The following is a 15,498-nucleotide window of genomic DNA, read 5'->3' as shown; positions in this document are numbered from 1 at the left end:
CTCCCTCTTCCCCGTACCTTAGTGTTCCTCTCCCCTCCCCCTTCTTTTCCCTGTCCCTTGGTGTTTCTCTCCCCTCCCTGTCCCTTGGTGCACCCCCCACCCTCATAGCGGTCACACTCCCCTTCCTGGTGTGCCTCCTACCTGTCTTGTAGCATTGTGGAGCAGATCCTCTACAGGAGCTTCAGTTTTCTGTACCTGGCTGGACTGACAGGAAGTCCTCTCTCAGTGAGCCCTTCCTGTCAGTCTGGCCAGGTACAGGAAACAGAAGCTCCTGTACTGCGCTCCGCTCCGCCACGCTACACTCAGTGGTGTAAACACACTAACAGCCACACACAGTCAATGACAAACACACAGACGTCACTGACAGACACAGACTCACACTCATTCATTGACAGACACACACTCAATCACAAACATACTCTCACTGATTTGACAGACACTCACAAACACACACTGATAGACACTCACACTGACAAAACACACTCATACACTGACAGACACACATTCATACAATCATTCAAAGACACACACACACACACACACACTTACAGACACACACTCACACACAGACACATACACACACTCACAGACAAACACAGACACACACACTCACAGACAAACACAGACACAGACACACACTCACAGACAAACACATACACAGACACACCCTCACAAACAAAAACATACACAGACACACACTCACAGACAAACACAGACACACACTCACAGACAAATACACATACACACATACACAAATTATTAATAATATCCACCCAGCCTCCCTACCTGGAGAGCTGGCATGGATCTGTCCCTGGGGTCCAGTGGGGCTTCAGTGCGGCAGGCGGCAGTGTTCTAATGAGAGGCGGCGAGGGAGCTCTAACCTGTCTGCTCTGCTCCCTTGCGCGCTGTCTGCTGATGCCGGGAGCCAGATTATGACGTCAGGCAGAGAGAGAATCCCCTGCCTCGCTGGACCCGGGCGGAGCAACGTCAGCCTCAGAATCAGAAGATGTCACGTTTAAACATTTGTTATGAAGGAACACAACTGCAGATTTCTTATTGCTTGAATATTTATTTTAACAATTAGAAGATATAGTGACTTGAGTCCAGAATTACAGGCACTGTAGCTTTAAATAATAAACGGTTTCTTAAGTCCAGAATTACAGGCACTGTAGCTTTAAATAATAAACGATTGCTTAAGTCCAGAATTACAGGCACTGTAGCTTTAACTAATAAACGGTTGCTTAAGTCCAGAATTACAGGCACTGTAGCTTTAATTAATAAACGGTTTCTTAAGTCCAGAATTACAGGCACTGTAGCTTTAAATAATAGACGGTTGTATTTAGCAGGTTCTGAATCAATTAGAGTCAGCAAGTGAGTTAACAAGTTAGGTGATAAGCAATTACAATAGTTGTTCCATAGAATTTATCTGAAGCAAGGCAGGTGCAGCTAACTTGAATAGTGGATAAGTTGAAGATAGCTGTAGCTGGGTTGGTTTATAGTAAAACGTTGGTAACAGGCAAAAAAGGCTTTTGATATGTAATTCTTATCACAGAGGTTTTACTTAGCTTCCGGCAATTAGAAAACAGGTTCCCGAGTTCTCCTCAGAGGCGGTTATATCAAATGAGATATGTGAAGAGTTCAGCTTTAGTCGTGGATGAGGAGAGGTGAAGGGAACGTGAAGAGTCTTCCAGTCCGGTCCGGTAACAGATGGCTTTCACAACGAAGTTTGTAGCCGGTTCGTGAGTACGGAACGTAGTTCAATAATCCAGCGTCTATCAGCTGGTGCGGTCGCATTAAGTAAGGAGACCGTGTCATAAGGGGGTGTGGCTAAGCTCCGTGGAACCCGGAAGTAAGAGGATACCATAATTAAGGCATGACAGAAGATGACTCTTCTCCCTCAACAAAGGGAGATATAAAAAGACTCCTTGCGGCCATGCAGCGGATCTGGAAGGCTGACATACAGCAGACCCAGAACGAAATTGGCAACATCCGCAGGAGAGTACAGGAGGTGGAGGAGAGGGAAGTCTCCAGAGACCTGCAAAATAGCCATACCAAAAGCCAGCTAGAAGGACTCACAAATCAGGTCCAACAGCTGCAGAAAACGGTGCTCAGCTTGGAATCCAGGCACCGCCGACGGAACATACGTCTTAGAGGAGTGCCTGAGGAGGTAGGAGACGAGGCTCTACTCCCAACTGTGAAGAGGCTGATAGCCTCCATGGGCACAACAGATAACCCAGAAACCCCCCACATAAAAGCAACCTTCCGAATACGGAAATCAGCGACAGCCCCAGAAACAGCACCTAGGGATATCATCGCAGTGACCAGAGACATAACCACACGCAGCGTGATAATGAAACGCTCCAGAGAGATGGGCACAGTGAGGCTTGAGGGACGCTCAGTTGAGATCTACTGCGACCTACCCTTCCAAGTCCTTGTGGAGAAGAAAAAACTGACACAGGTAGCCAAACGACTACGAGATAATGCTATCAAATACCGCTGGGATGCGGGGGGCTCATTGGTGGTACCCCGGGGGAAAGACACTCTAACCCTTTCCTCCACTGAAGACCCACAGACACTTCTCCAAACCCTTGGGCTGCTAGCTAAACACCAGGAAGCAACAGAACCCATGGAGATACAGCCGACAGCACATGAGAACACAAAGGAGCACTCGCATTCTGACAAGGAATGGGACGTGAAAAAGATCTGCAGGATATCTAACAGACCGAGTGCCCACAAGAGACTGTGACCCTCAGAACACTATCCTCTGGGACATACTATGCTCTAAGCCATGTTTCCTATGACATATCTATAAGTCATGCAATGTCAAATGTGTTGTTGCATGACAAATGTTTACTTACCTTACTCATACTCTGACAAAGATGTTTAAAGAAAACAATATTTCAATAAAATTTAAATTGAAAAAAAAAATTAAAGTAAAATGTATGATTTTGTTAATATTACATTTTATCGCTATCAAAGAACTGTGCTCTACACACAAAATTACCCTTTTGTAACTTAATTTGCCATACCTCCCAACTTCGGCAGTCCGAAAATCTGGACACTAGTTGGAGGAGATAAAGGAGGCAGGCCAGTCAGGGGCGTATTAGCCGCGAGGCAAACAAGGCATTTGCCTTGGGCGGCATTTTCCAGGGGGCGGCAAAAAAATCCGCCCCCAAATGCCCAAGGCAAATGTCTTGTTAGCCTTGCGGCTAACAGACATGCCGGCGGGCTACTGGGCTGGGCGGGCGGCGCTGGTGGGCGGCTGGCGAGGGAGCACTTCCTCTGAGCTGTCTGCTCAGCTCCCTCGCGCGTCGCAGAGTGAGGCTGGGAGCCGGAATATGACATCATATTCCGGCTCCCAGCCTCACTCTGCGACGCGCGAGGGAGCTGAGCAGACAGCTCAGGGGAAGTGCTCCTTCGCCAGCCGCCCGCCCGCCAACGCTGCCCCCCCAGCAGCCACTGGACCACCAGGGAGGAAGAGAACCCCCCCAGCATTTCCAAAGGTAAGGAGGCTGGGGGGGTTACATTTAAAAAACAAATATGTGTTAAATATGTGAGTGTGTGTGTGTGTGTCTGTTAGTGTGTGTGTGTCTGTTAGTGTGTGTGTGTGTGTGTGTCTGTTAGTGTGTGTGTGTGTGTGTGTCTGTTAGTGTGTGTGTGTGTGTGTGTGTGTGTGTGTGTGTGTGTGTGTGTGTGTCTGTTAGTGTGTGTGTGTGTGTGTGTGTGTTTGTTAGTGTGTGTGTGTGTGTGTGTATGTATGTCTGTTAGTGTGTGTGTGTATGTATGTCTGTTAGTGTGTGTGTGTGTGTGTGTGTGTGTGTGTGTGTCTGTTAGTGTGTGTGTGTCTGTTAGTGTGTGTGTGTGTGTGTGTGTGTGTCTGTTAGTGTGTGTGTGTGTGTGTGTGTGTGTGTGTGTTTGTTAGTGTGTGTGTGTGTGTATGTATGTCTGTTAGTGTGTGTGTGTATGTATGTCTGTTAGTGTGTGTGTATGTATGTCTGTTAGTGTGTGTGTGTGTGTGTGTCTGTTAGTGTGTGTGTGTGTCTGTTAGCGAGTGTGTGTTTCTGTTAGCTAGTGTATGCGTATCTGTCAGCGAATGTGTGTGTATTTAGAAGGCGGGGGAAGGGTTGGGTGGGGGTGGCGGGGGAAGGGTTGGGTGGGGGTGGCGCGGGCGGGAGGGTTTTGTCCTTTGGCTCTGCGTAAAACGAGACAGACCTGGACGGAAAGGGTTCTGCCTTTTTTGTTTTCTTAAAACTTTACAAAAATAAATGTAACTTTTTAATCAGGTTCACAATAATGATATAAACATTCTCTTTTATTGTAATATTGTTAAAATCATAATTACATAGAACTTTGCTTAAAATTGTCATAAAATACATGTGGCAATAAAATGACATTGTATTTGTTTTAACATCCGTTTTCGAATGTTGTAATAAATGATAGCTTTTTTTTTTATGTGTAGTTTACGGCAAAATAAATCTTAAAAAAGATTTTTACCCCATGGGAATAGCAGGAGAGAATACAAAAACTAATGAATATATAAAGACACTTCTGTAAATACCAACTTTAATTATATCATGATGAGGGTTACTCAATAAAGTCAGAATTCAAAGTGAACTTCACAATTGAGGCCACAGTAGCTGATTGGAAAGCACAGGTGATTGTTTCCAGTTTCACTATTACGTTAAATTAAATTTGAAATTCACTTTTAATTCACCTGGAATTCTCACTTTAGACACCATTTAACTTATATTGGAAAGTAAAGGATACTAACAGCAACAGGTATTGGAGATTTATACACAGGCTGGCGTGTTTCAGAACAAGGGTGAATTATAGGTGTATACGTTCTATAATCCATCGACCTTTTAGGAAAACAAATTACAGGACCCACTACAGATCAATGTAGTGGTAACGTTACCGAAAGTCTCTGGGAGCCACTCTCTGGTTTTTATGTAATATTATTTAGGAATGGTTTGAAAAAACTAGGTCTCTCCATTGCACCCAAGGACCGCCCCTCATCAACTGCAAGGATAATGCTGAATTAACACGTCCACATTATCAATCCTTCTTTTGTCCAATGTGGATGGAAGAGATTGACAAGTAGAGCTAAGGTGTTAGGGCTCTGCGGGCGGCTGTGAGGGGAGGCTGCAATCCACTTGCAGCACTCACCCTCAGTCCTTTGCCGCCTGCGGTCTCCCCTTCCCCTACCTGTCGACGAGCGGCGTCCTCACAGCTTTATGCGTCCTCCTCCTCGCCTCCCAGCGGCTGCATGTATAACGCTGCACGCTGGGAGCCCGCGCATTTATGCGAACGCCGGGGTCAGTCAGTCACGTGACCCGGCGTTAAAGCCACAGTACCATAATCACAGTGGGAGGTGTAAATATCTCCCACGTGTGATTGTTAATTCTGATTGGAAGTTATCCAATCAGAATTAAGCACAGGATTTATATACTTACCTTTCCTGTCTCTCAGTGCCCTGTTGTGGTCTTGTGATACCTGTATTGCAGTTTTCTCTCTGGTTACCGATTATTTGGCTTGTTATTCCGATTTTCCTGTATTCTCCATTCCTTTGACCTCGGCTTGTTTCTCGTTGTCCTGTTTTCTGGCTCCCTTTACTTGGCTTGTCTCCTGGCTATTCTTAGTGTGCTTAACCCGGCCATTCTAAGGACCGGTATTGCACCCTTTACTTTCTGTGACCTGTTAGCGTGTTAGGTTCCCAAATCATGACATTAGGACGGCTAAGGTCAGTACTGTAAGCTGGTCACATCCATTCAGGTTGAGATGTGTAGACAGTACGTACATTCTAATAATTTTAACATTATAAAAATTTACAGAATCTCAGATTTATTTTTTATTTTTTTAATCAAGTCATCCTTTTGCTAAAATATGAATGGGTATAAAATAATAAATATACCACATAACCTTGTCTCCCAGTCCTTCAAAGGGAAGTCAGGAAATTTAGCATACAAAGACAAAAATAAATTAAAATATTCAGTAGAAAATAAAATCTGGATATCACGAGTACTTTAGTTTTATTGATAAGTATTTGTAATTAATCTTTTGGCATTTTGGGGAATGAATAGGCCCCAAATACTAAGAATATAAACATTTACAGACTGACATATTACATCCTGCCAGGTTAGTGTGGGATGAGGGGAGGGGGGTTGCTTTTTAGAACTGTGAAAGTTTACACCAAAATGCTATTTACTATCTAGAATAAGCAAAACATTTTATAACGGACTATAAAAAGTCCCTTAAAAAAATGTAATTTCCAAAATAGGATTAATGCACTGCAGATCTAACTATGCTTCGTTTAACAAAACAGAAATGTAATCTCTAAATTAGTCAGCGGAGATTCCCTTCTATTTTGTAGTGTAGTTCTAGTAGATACATTTTCTTCAACACAAAAAATTATTTCTGGAAAAAAACAATTGTGTTTTTGTTCCAAGATCAACTAGATGTGTCAAGGAGTATTCTGCATGTAAATGACCTCTACTAAGAAAAGGGAAAGTCCGTTCCAGGACCCTGGCAATTCATTTTATGGAGGCAATTAAATGATGAGGCATTTTTCTTTTCTTCTGAAAACATTTTGGAGTACAACTTAATTAATAACTGGTATCTCTCTATCTCTTTATCCTCGAGCTAGCCTCTTTACTGCAATTCCAGCATTCTGAAGTCGAAGGTTGCCACTTGACATTGTCCGTTCACACCGAGCAGGAAAGCTCTACAAGAACTCAGCCATGCTACCTGTGCTGGGAGGGAGATGGATATGTCTAGCTATGAGTGTAAAAAACAGAAAGAATATACAACAGATAAATGCAAATACACCTGTGTGCAGATCAAAACACACACAGTGGGTAATAAGTGAGGGAGAACACACAAAAATTACCCTTAATTAGAAAGTATTGTAGATGAAAGGACTCCTCTCATGTCCTCATAGCAAATACAAAAAATACCAAAACGGCAATCTACAATACAACAATGAGAATAGACATAGGGCAATATTGTTTTCAAAAGTTATGGGTTAATGGATAAGAATGATTTGCACTCACAAACCCAATTTGATTGTAGGCATATCACTAGAATCAATGTAGCGACTTCAGGACCTTGGAACCTCAGTAGCATGCATAGGAAGAATAGAAAATAATAATAGTGCAGAGTATCTCAGTAAAAAATATACATTTTATTAATATCACACTTACAGGAACGAAGTGTCAAATAGGCACATCAGGTGGAAACACTTTGATCCGAAATCCACAAGAACAGAACAGCCAAATAAAACAACATAAAAAAAAAAATATATAAATAGCTAAATACTCTTTTTTTTAGTGTACAGAGTATTTAGCTATTTATATATTTTTTTTATATTTTATTTTTTTTTTATGTTGTTTTATTTGGCTGTTCTGTTCTTGTGGATTTCGGATCAAAGTGTTTCCACCTGATGTGCCTATTTGACACTTCGTTCCTGTAAGTGTGATATTAATAAAATGTATATTTTTTACTGAGATACTCTGCACTATTATTATTTTCTATTCTTCCTATGCATGCTACTGAGGTTCCAAGGTCCTGAAGTCGCTACATTGATTCTAGTGATATGCCTACAATCAAATTGGGTTTGTGAGTGCAAATCATTCTTATCCATTAACCCATAACTTTTGCAAACAATATTGCCCTATGTCTATTCTCATTGTTGTATTGTAGATTGCCGTTTTGGTATTTTTTGTACTAGCTATGAGTGTGCATACTTCCCAAATGTCCTTTTTCATGAGGGACAGTCTCTAAGTTAAGTCCAAATACCTCTGTCCCCCTTTTCTATCCCAATGTCCCTTTTTTCTAGCAGCTCCATTATTGTTGGTGTGTCTAAGTGTTTAACAGAGCTCCACAACAATACTACTGACAGTAAGGCACCTTTAAACTATAATAAATTAGATTAGAAATTAGCCTGTGTAAATAAGATACATTTTTGTTATTCTAAATTACATTTTAGTTCCATAAATTATTATTAAAGGATCACTATAGTGTCAGGAAAACAAAGCGGTTTTCCTGACACTATAGTGCCCTGAGGGTGCCCCCACCCTCAGGGTCCCCCTCCCGTGGTGCTGAAGGGGATAAAACCCCTTCAACAGCTTACCTACCTTATTCCAGCGCCGGGCTCCCTCGGCGCTGGTGACCTCTCCTCTCCTCCCCCTGCCGACGTCACAGGAGCCGAATGCGTATGCGCAGCAAGTGCTGCGCGCGCATTCAAAGTGTCCATAGGAAAGCATTTCTCAATGCTTTCCTATGGACGCTCTGCGCAATGGAGGCATAATATGCCTCCAGCGTTGAAGATGCACCTCTAGTGGCTGTCCGGAAGACAGCCACTAGGGGCTGGCTTAACCCCAAATGTAAACATAGCAGTTTCTCTGAAGAGTGTGGTTTGAACCTTTATTCGGTGCAACGCACAGTAATAGCTCCCTCACAAACCTGCACTTTCTAATGAGCACTGGAATGTGAGGGAGCCATTACTGTGCTTTGCACCCGATGGAGCTGCAAACTACAGGCTCCCACAAAACGCTTAGTCTGTGCTGCTCTACCAGGGGTTACAGCTCCCCCTTCCTGTAATACAGGTAAGCAGGAGTGGGGCAATACAAAGAACACCCTTACATACAAATAGCTCAGCAGCCCTCACACGTTACACACAGTCCACACCACATTACACACAGCTTGCACACACCACACACACCTATTACACACATACTAAACAAAGCCAGAAACACTACACACTGCCAGCACACTATGAGGGAGGAAACGGGAAGAGCCGCTCTCGGTATATCTAATTAAAATTATTAATATTTCTAATTAAAATTATTTTGTAGGTCAGGACAAGTAGCTTGTCATGAGGGACAAGTGAATTGGGTTACCACACCCCTGTACACACAGGGCGTATGCACAGTGTTCCCTATTTTTATTTATTTTTTCCGCCAAACGTAAAAATCTAGTACAAACCTATAAAATAAAAACTACAGAGCTAAACCGTAATAAAACATGCTTAGCAAAGATGGCTCTTCACAATTTCATATTTTCTTATTCACACAATATAGTTACAGGCATCAATGAATGCAATGCCACACAGGAAACCATAGTAAACATTTGCATAATTTCTCAGTATGAAGAAAACTGACACTACAACGATGTAAGCTCTGCCTTTGTGAGTGCATTTGTTATCTGATTTATTATTCACTTAAAAATTACAATATCACATTAATGCACTTTTTTTTCCTCTCTCCCTCCCTTGTGTATTATTATATAACCATCACTGAATACCACCAAAGTCACACATGAAACACATGTACCCATAAGTGGGGATTATACTAATGCACACTAAGTTTGTGCTCCATTGGTTTGAAGCTCCATTACATGTGAGTGGGTATTCACACAGTGCTGTTATGTTTCCTCCAAGTACTACAATATACTGCTAACTGCACCATTGTTCTTTTCTCTCTGTCTCTTTACAGGTATTCACAAAATATTCAACTACTATGAGGAGCAAGACCATCTGGCAGAAAGTGAATATTCTAGACTGGGTCCCCTGGATTTTTTTTCATAATTTTCAACTTTAACAAATCTGACATTAGGAGCATTCTATTGTATTTGGTTTTGTACACCTTTTTTTCATAATTGCAGTAAACATTCACTTGTGTCCCCTTTCAAGGAAGCAGTAGTTACAGTATTTGGGGAAGATGAATTCCATTTTAGATAGTCACAGCAACATTCTGTTAAAAGGTCAACTGTAACAATGACTGCTTTTAAACAAGGTAACTGTATCTCTATTAGGTGTGTCCTGCCCCCTCCGCACGGTACTCAACCTTTTTTTTTTTTTAACTAACTTTGTTTTGAGCTCCGAACTTTGTTCCAAGGCTCCCTCTGCACTCTCAGCCCTCCTCCCAAGGAACCATCACGAAGCAGGCAAGGCCTCCTCGGGTGGGGTCCAATCAAATGCTTCTCACAGCACTGGGGACGTAATGTGCATTTGCGGCAAACAATCAATGCTTTCATATGAGCCTTCCATGTTACGTGACCCAGTTTTACTTGGTCTGTGTCATGGACGTGCATCTAATGGCTATCAGTATAACAGCTATTAGAGGAGCAGTTAACTCTGTAATGTAAACATTGCAGTTTCTCAAAAACATTGAAAGGTTAAGAGGACAGGGGCACTTCACCCAGACCAATTCGCTGAGATGTTATTCACTGAAGTGAAAATTGTCAAGCAGGCAAAGTGCATTCCAAATTAGAGCCCAAAATAGCTAAACTAGAAGCACAGCTGACTTGGAGAATTTTACCAGTTCAGCTATTTTGAACTTTACATTTGAAATTCATAAATCCACTTGTAAAAAACATTTTATGGCGAGTATACCAAACAAAGAGTTGGTCAGTGCGGATAGTACCAGCCCTGCCCTGGGTTTGAACCCTGTATAATACACTTAAAAAACATATAATCCCAGGAACGGGATTCAACAACTGGTAATGAAATGAACAAAATTGACACTTCAGAGTAATTAAAGGGACACTATAGTCACCTGAACAACTTTAGCTTAATGAAGAAGTTTTGGTGTATAGAACATGCCTCTGCAGCCTCACTGCTCAATTCACTGCCATTTAGGAGTTAAATCCCTTTGTTTATGAACCCTAGTCACACCTCCTTGCATGTGACTTGCACAGCCTTCCATAAACACTTCCTGTAAAGAGAGCCCTATTTAGGCCTTCTTTATTGCAAGTTCTGTTTAATTAAGATTTTCTTATCCCCTGCTATGTTAATAGCTTGCTAGACCTTGCAAGAGCCTCCTGTATGTGATTAAAGTTCAATTTAGAGATTGAGATACAATTATTTAAAGGACCACTATAGTGCCAGGAAAACATACTCGTTTTCTATAGTGCCCTAAGGGTGCCCCCACCCTCAGGGACCCCCTCCCGCCGGGCTCTGGAGAGAGGAAGGGGTTAAAATCTTACCTTTCTCCAGCGTCGGGCGGGGAGCTTTCCTGCTCCTCTCCTCCTTCCTCACGACGTCATCGGCTAAATGTGCATGCGCAGCAGGAGCCGCGCGCGCATTCAGCCGGTCACATAGGAAAGCATTTACAATGCTTTCCTATGCATGCTGGTGTCTTCTCACTGTGATTTTCACAGTGAGAAGCACGCAAGCGCCTCTAGCGGCTGTCAATGAGACAGCCACTAGAGGTTTTGGAGGCTGGATTAACCCTCAGTATAAACATAGCAGTTTCTCTGAAACTGCTATGTTTATAAAAAAAAAAAAGGGTTAATCCTAGAGGGACCTGGCACCCAGACCACCTCATTAAGCTGAAGTGGTCTGAGTGCCTAGAGTGGTCCTTTAAGGTAAATTACATCTGTTTGAAAGTGAAACCAGTTTTTATTTCATGCAGGCTCTGTCAATCATAGCCAGGGGAGGTGTGGCTAGGGCTGCATAAACAGAAACAAAGTGATTTAACTCCTAAATGACAGTGAATTGAGCAGTGAAATTGCAGGGGAATGAGCTATACACTAAAACTGCTTTATTTAGCTATAGTAATTTTATTAAAGACACGGAGGCTCATATTATGCATAACTCTTTCTTTATTTCCTCAGCAGCAAAGATAGAGGAATATAAATATTGTCAAAATGAAAGAAAAAACTGAACAGGCATAACAGTCAGCCAATCACATAACAGAGGAAGTAGCTATATAAGTCCTGTGTCTCCCACAATCCTCCTCTTTCTTTGCTGCTTCCTCAGACAGCTAAGTATCCATGTTTAGCTCTCTTACTTGTTGTACTTTGATTGTGGTATTTCTTGTTATTATTGCCATTTACTGATTTTACTTTGGTGTTGTGTTTATTGATGCATCCCTTGTTTAAATGTATATGCATCGTTTTTATTTGTTGTGCTCTTAGTGTGCCTTGGGGATCCCTGGGGGTTTTTCCCCTTTACCGGGAGATTTTTTCTCTCCCTGCCTTTCCCTTGCTCCCTCGCGGGTGCAAACAGTGATTTTTGCCGCGGCCGATCCTTGCTTCACGACCGCGGCTACGTGCACTTCCCTGCCCGCCCACGGTCTTACCGCGCGGGCAGAGTGCACGCGCCCCTTCCCCCGACGGGTGCACGGCCGCGAGCACTTCCCTCGCGTGCGGCGGCCATTTTGGACGGACCTCCATGCGGTCTGCCTCCTAGTTGCCGTGCAGTCGGTCGCCTCGATCCCTCCCGGGCACACTAACGGTCTGACTATTTCTTATTGCTTTTTCTCTGTGGGTTACTCAACCCTTTTTAGTTCTCTCCTGCCCCATTTCGTTAGTCTAAAGTTTGCTCTTACAAACTATAGCCAGCATGCAGGATAGGGATGATGGGCCTACAGATCCCTCAAGGGACTTTACCATGGAGACTACTGAGAGTGCTATGGCCTCTCAGGAATTTCAAGCATTGCTTGAAGCCACTATGGCTTCCTCCCTGCAGAAGGCTATTGCCTCGGCCATGGGGGCTGTCTCCTCCTCATTTACCCACTCCCTGCACTCTATGGTTGTACCTGCAGTAACCACCCCAACTTCCCGGGGTGGGGGGTCCCCTTCCCCTGCCCAGACAGTGCCTGGGGCACGTAAGGCTAAGGCCAAATCCAAAAATGTCGGCTCCCACTCCTCGATGCAGGTGCTACCTGCCATGAATGACACGCAGGAAGCGGTCACTGATAGCGCGCACCCCACGCGCAAAAGAGCCCCTGGCCGGGCTAAAAAGGCTAGACTATGGAAAAGGGCCAGAGCCCTAGATGATGGGTCGGATACCGACCGGAGTGTGGAGGATGAGTCCGACCATATGGGATATGACTCCTTTGACGAAGGTGAATCTGGCGAGGATTTGCCCCTTACGGGCGTGACCCCCTCGGGCTCCTCTGCCAAGGCCAGTGGCCACTTATTAGACGCCTCTGGGGATACCAAGGCGATTCTTGACCCGCAGGGTAACCCCCTGTTCGACCCTGACGACTTGCGGCACCCCAGGTCCGCTGAGTGGGTTCCCCCAGACCATATTGCCCAATACGTGGCTAAGCGTATTCGCACCCCGCTCTCTAAAGAAGGCCGCAATAAACTGCACGCCGAATGCCCGAGGCCTTCCCTCCCCGGCGCCGCCGGCAAAACCCCGGATATTGATCCCCAAATTGCCCAATTTCTCAATAAGTCGGGCTGGAAGCCCAAGAAGGGCCTTGACCACTCCCTGAAAGGGTGCCAGGACAAGATCCTGGATACTCTGGGGCCCCTTCAAAGACATGGGCTCCTATGTGAAGACCTTTACCGCAATTGATAAGGCGCAAGCGAACATGAAGCGCATGTTCGCGCCCAAGGTTTTTGGAGGGGCCGGGCGTAGCAGGAACCGTCCGCCTGGCCGCGGTTACAGAGGCTCGTTCCGAGCACCCAGAGGTTCCTTTTTTCCGTCACGAGGCTTCCAAGACCCGAGAGCACCCACCTTCTTCCCAGCCAGAGGCAGGGCTTGGGGCTCCAGATACCCCCGCAGTGGCGCTCCAACCAGACGTCCTTACGGTGAGTACCCCTTCTTCCCCTCCCGCTCAGGTTCAGGTAGCGGGGAGGTTAGCCTTGTTTTACCACAGGTGGGTGGCACTGACATCAGATGCTTGGGTACTACAGTGTGTAAGGGGATATCGCCTAGAGTTCGTTTCTATGCCTGTCCAGTTTTGTCCCCCCAGAGAACTGTCTCTTCCACCAGATCAGGACGAGATGATTTCCGCGGAAGTCGTGGAAATGTTGTCCAAGGGCGCAATAGAGGAACTGCCGTTCGCCGCAAGAGGCTTTACGAGCAACTTGTTCCTAGTACCAAAGAAAGGGGGCGGAGTTCGCCCCGTGATAAATCTTCGCCCTCTCAATGCTTTCCTGCGTTACCAACATTTCCAGATGGAAGGCATACACTGCCTCAGAGACCTTCTACGCCAGTCGGACTGGCTGGCCAAACTGGACCTGAAGGACGCTTACTTCACGGTTCCCATTGCTGCGGACTGCAGGGACTACCTGCATTTCACTTGGCATGGCCGACGATGGCGCTTCACCTGCCTGCCTTTTGGTCTCTCTTCGGCTCCTTGGTGCTTCACCAAGCTCTTGAAGCCGGTAGTGGCATTCCTCCGAACCCGAGGGGTCCGCCTCATTATTTACCTGGACGACATTCTGATCTTGTCCCAGTCAAGGGCGGACCTCCTACTACACTTAGAATGGACGACCGACCTTTTACAAGGTTTGGGATTTCTGATCAATTGGGACAAATCGGTCCTGACCCCCGCCCAGTCGATAGAATTCCTGGGCTTCAAAGTGGATTCCGTCCAACAGTTTTTATTTCTACCGGATTCCAAGATGAAGGCCATTCGGAAGGAAATCCGGAGGGCTCTTCGTGTCTCGGACTTGTCAGTAAGACAATTGGCGAGAATTATTGGCCTCCTCGCAGCCTCTATTCAGGCGATCTTCCCGGGCCCACTACATTACAGAGCCCTCCAACGGCTCAAAGGTTCACACCTTCGACTGGGCCACTCCTACGAATCCCGGATACGCTTGGACGCGGAATCCAGAGACGAGTTAGAATGGTGGTTGGCACACATGGAGGCGTGGAACGGGAGAGCCATTTTCGGCTCCGTCCCGGACGTAGTGATAGAGTCCGATGCCAGCTTGCACTGCTGGGGCGCTCGTTGTGGAGACGTTTCCACAGGAGGCAGATGGTCCGACGTGGAGAAGTCGTTACACATCAACTGCTTGGAACTTCTGGCAGGGGCATTCGCGATACGCAGCCTTACCCCAGGGCGGGCGAATTGCTGCGTTCTGCTCAAGATGGACAACGTGTCGGCGGTCCGTTACATAAATCACCTGGGCGGCACGAAGTCCAAAATGTTAGCGATTCTAGCGAAAGATTTCTGGCAGTTCTGCCTCTACAACAACGTCTCAGTGACGGCGGAACACATTCCGGGTCTGGACAATTCGGGAGCGGATTGGAATTCCAGACACTTAAGAGACTCTGGCGACTGGCATTTACACGCTTCAGTGTTCCAGGGCCTGGACATGTTGTGGGGAAAATTCCAGATGGATCTGTTCGCATCTCGGCTGAACACTCAACTGCCGAAGTTCTACAGTTGGAGGCCGGACCCGGCGGCGGCGGCGACAGATGCCTTTCTCCAAGACTGGCCGCAGGGTCACCTGTACGCCTTTCCCCCGTTCAACATGATCGCACGCACGATCTCGAAACTGGTTCGCCACGACTGTCGTGTGGCGTTGGTCACCCCTCTCTGGAGATCTCGACCATGGTTCCCTCGCTTGATGGAGTTGTCAATAGATTTCCCTCGGTTGATACCAGTCTTCCAGGACCTCCTTCTGGATCCGGATGGGAACTCACACGACCTGGTGATGCAACACCAGTTGCCCCTGATAGCATGGTTCCTTTCAGGGGACCTTGGGTTGTCTCAGACGTTCCGCAAACAACTCTCCTGCTCCTCGATAACGCCT

At 45.5% G+C, this 15,498-nt stretch overlaps 1 protein-coding gene across 1 annotated transcript in view; it reads right to left on the bottom strand.

Moving 5' to 3' along the window:
- Positions 1 to 15,498, bottom strand: part of FAS (Fas cell surface death receptor) — a 70,002-nt gene that overhangs the window by 41,244 nt on the left and 13,260 nt on the right. The gene's annotated exons all lie outside the window — the stretch shown is intronic.

Source organism: Pelobates fuscus, chromosome 10, assembly GCF_036172605.1.
Source record: "Pelobates fuscus isolate aPelFus1 chromosome 10, aPelFus1.pri, whole genome shotgun sequence".
NCBI classification, from domain to species: domain Eukaryota; kingdom Metazoa; phylum Chordata; class Amphibia; order Anura; family Pelobatidae; genus Pelobates; species Pelobates fuscus.
Note: the sequence above shows the minus strand (reverse complement) of the source record. Positions and strands in the feature narration are given on the sequence as shown.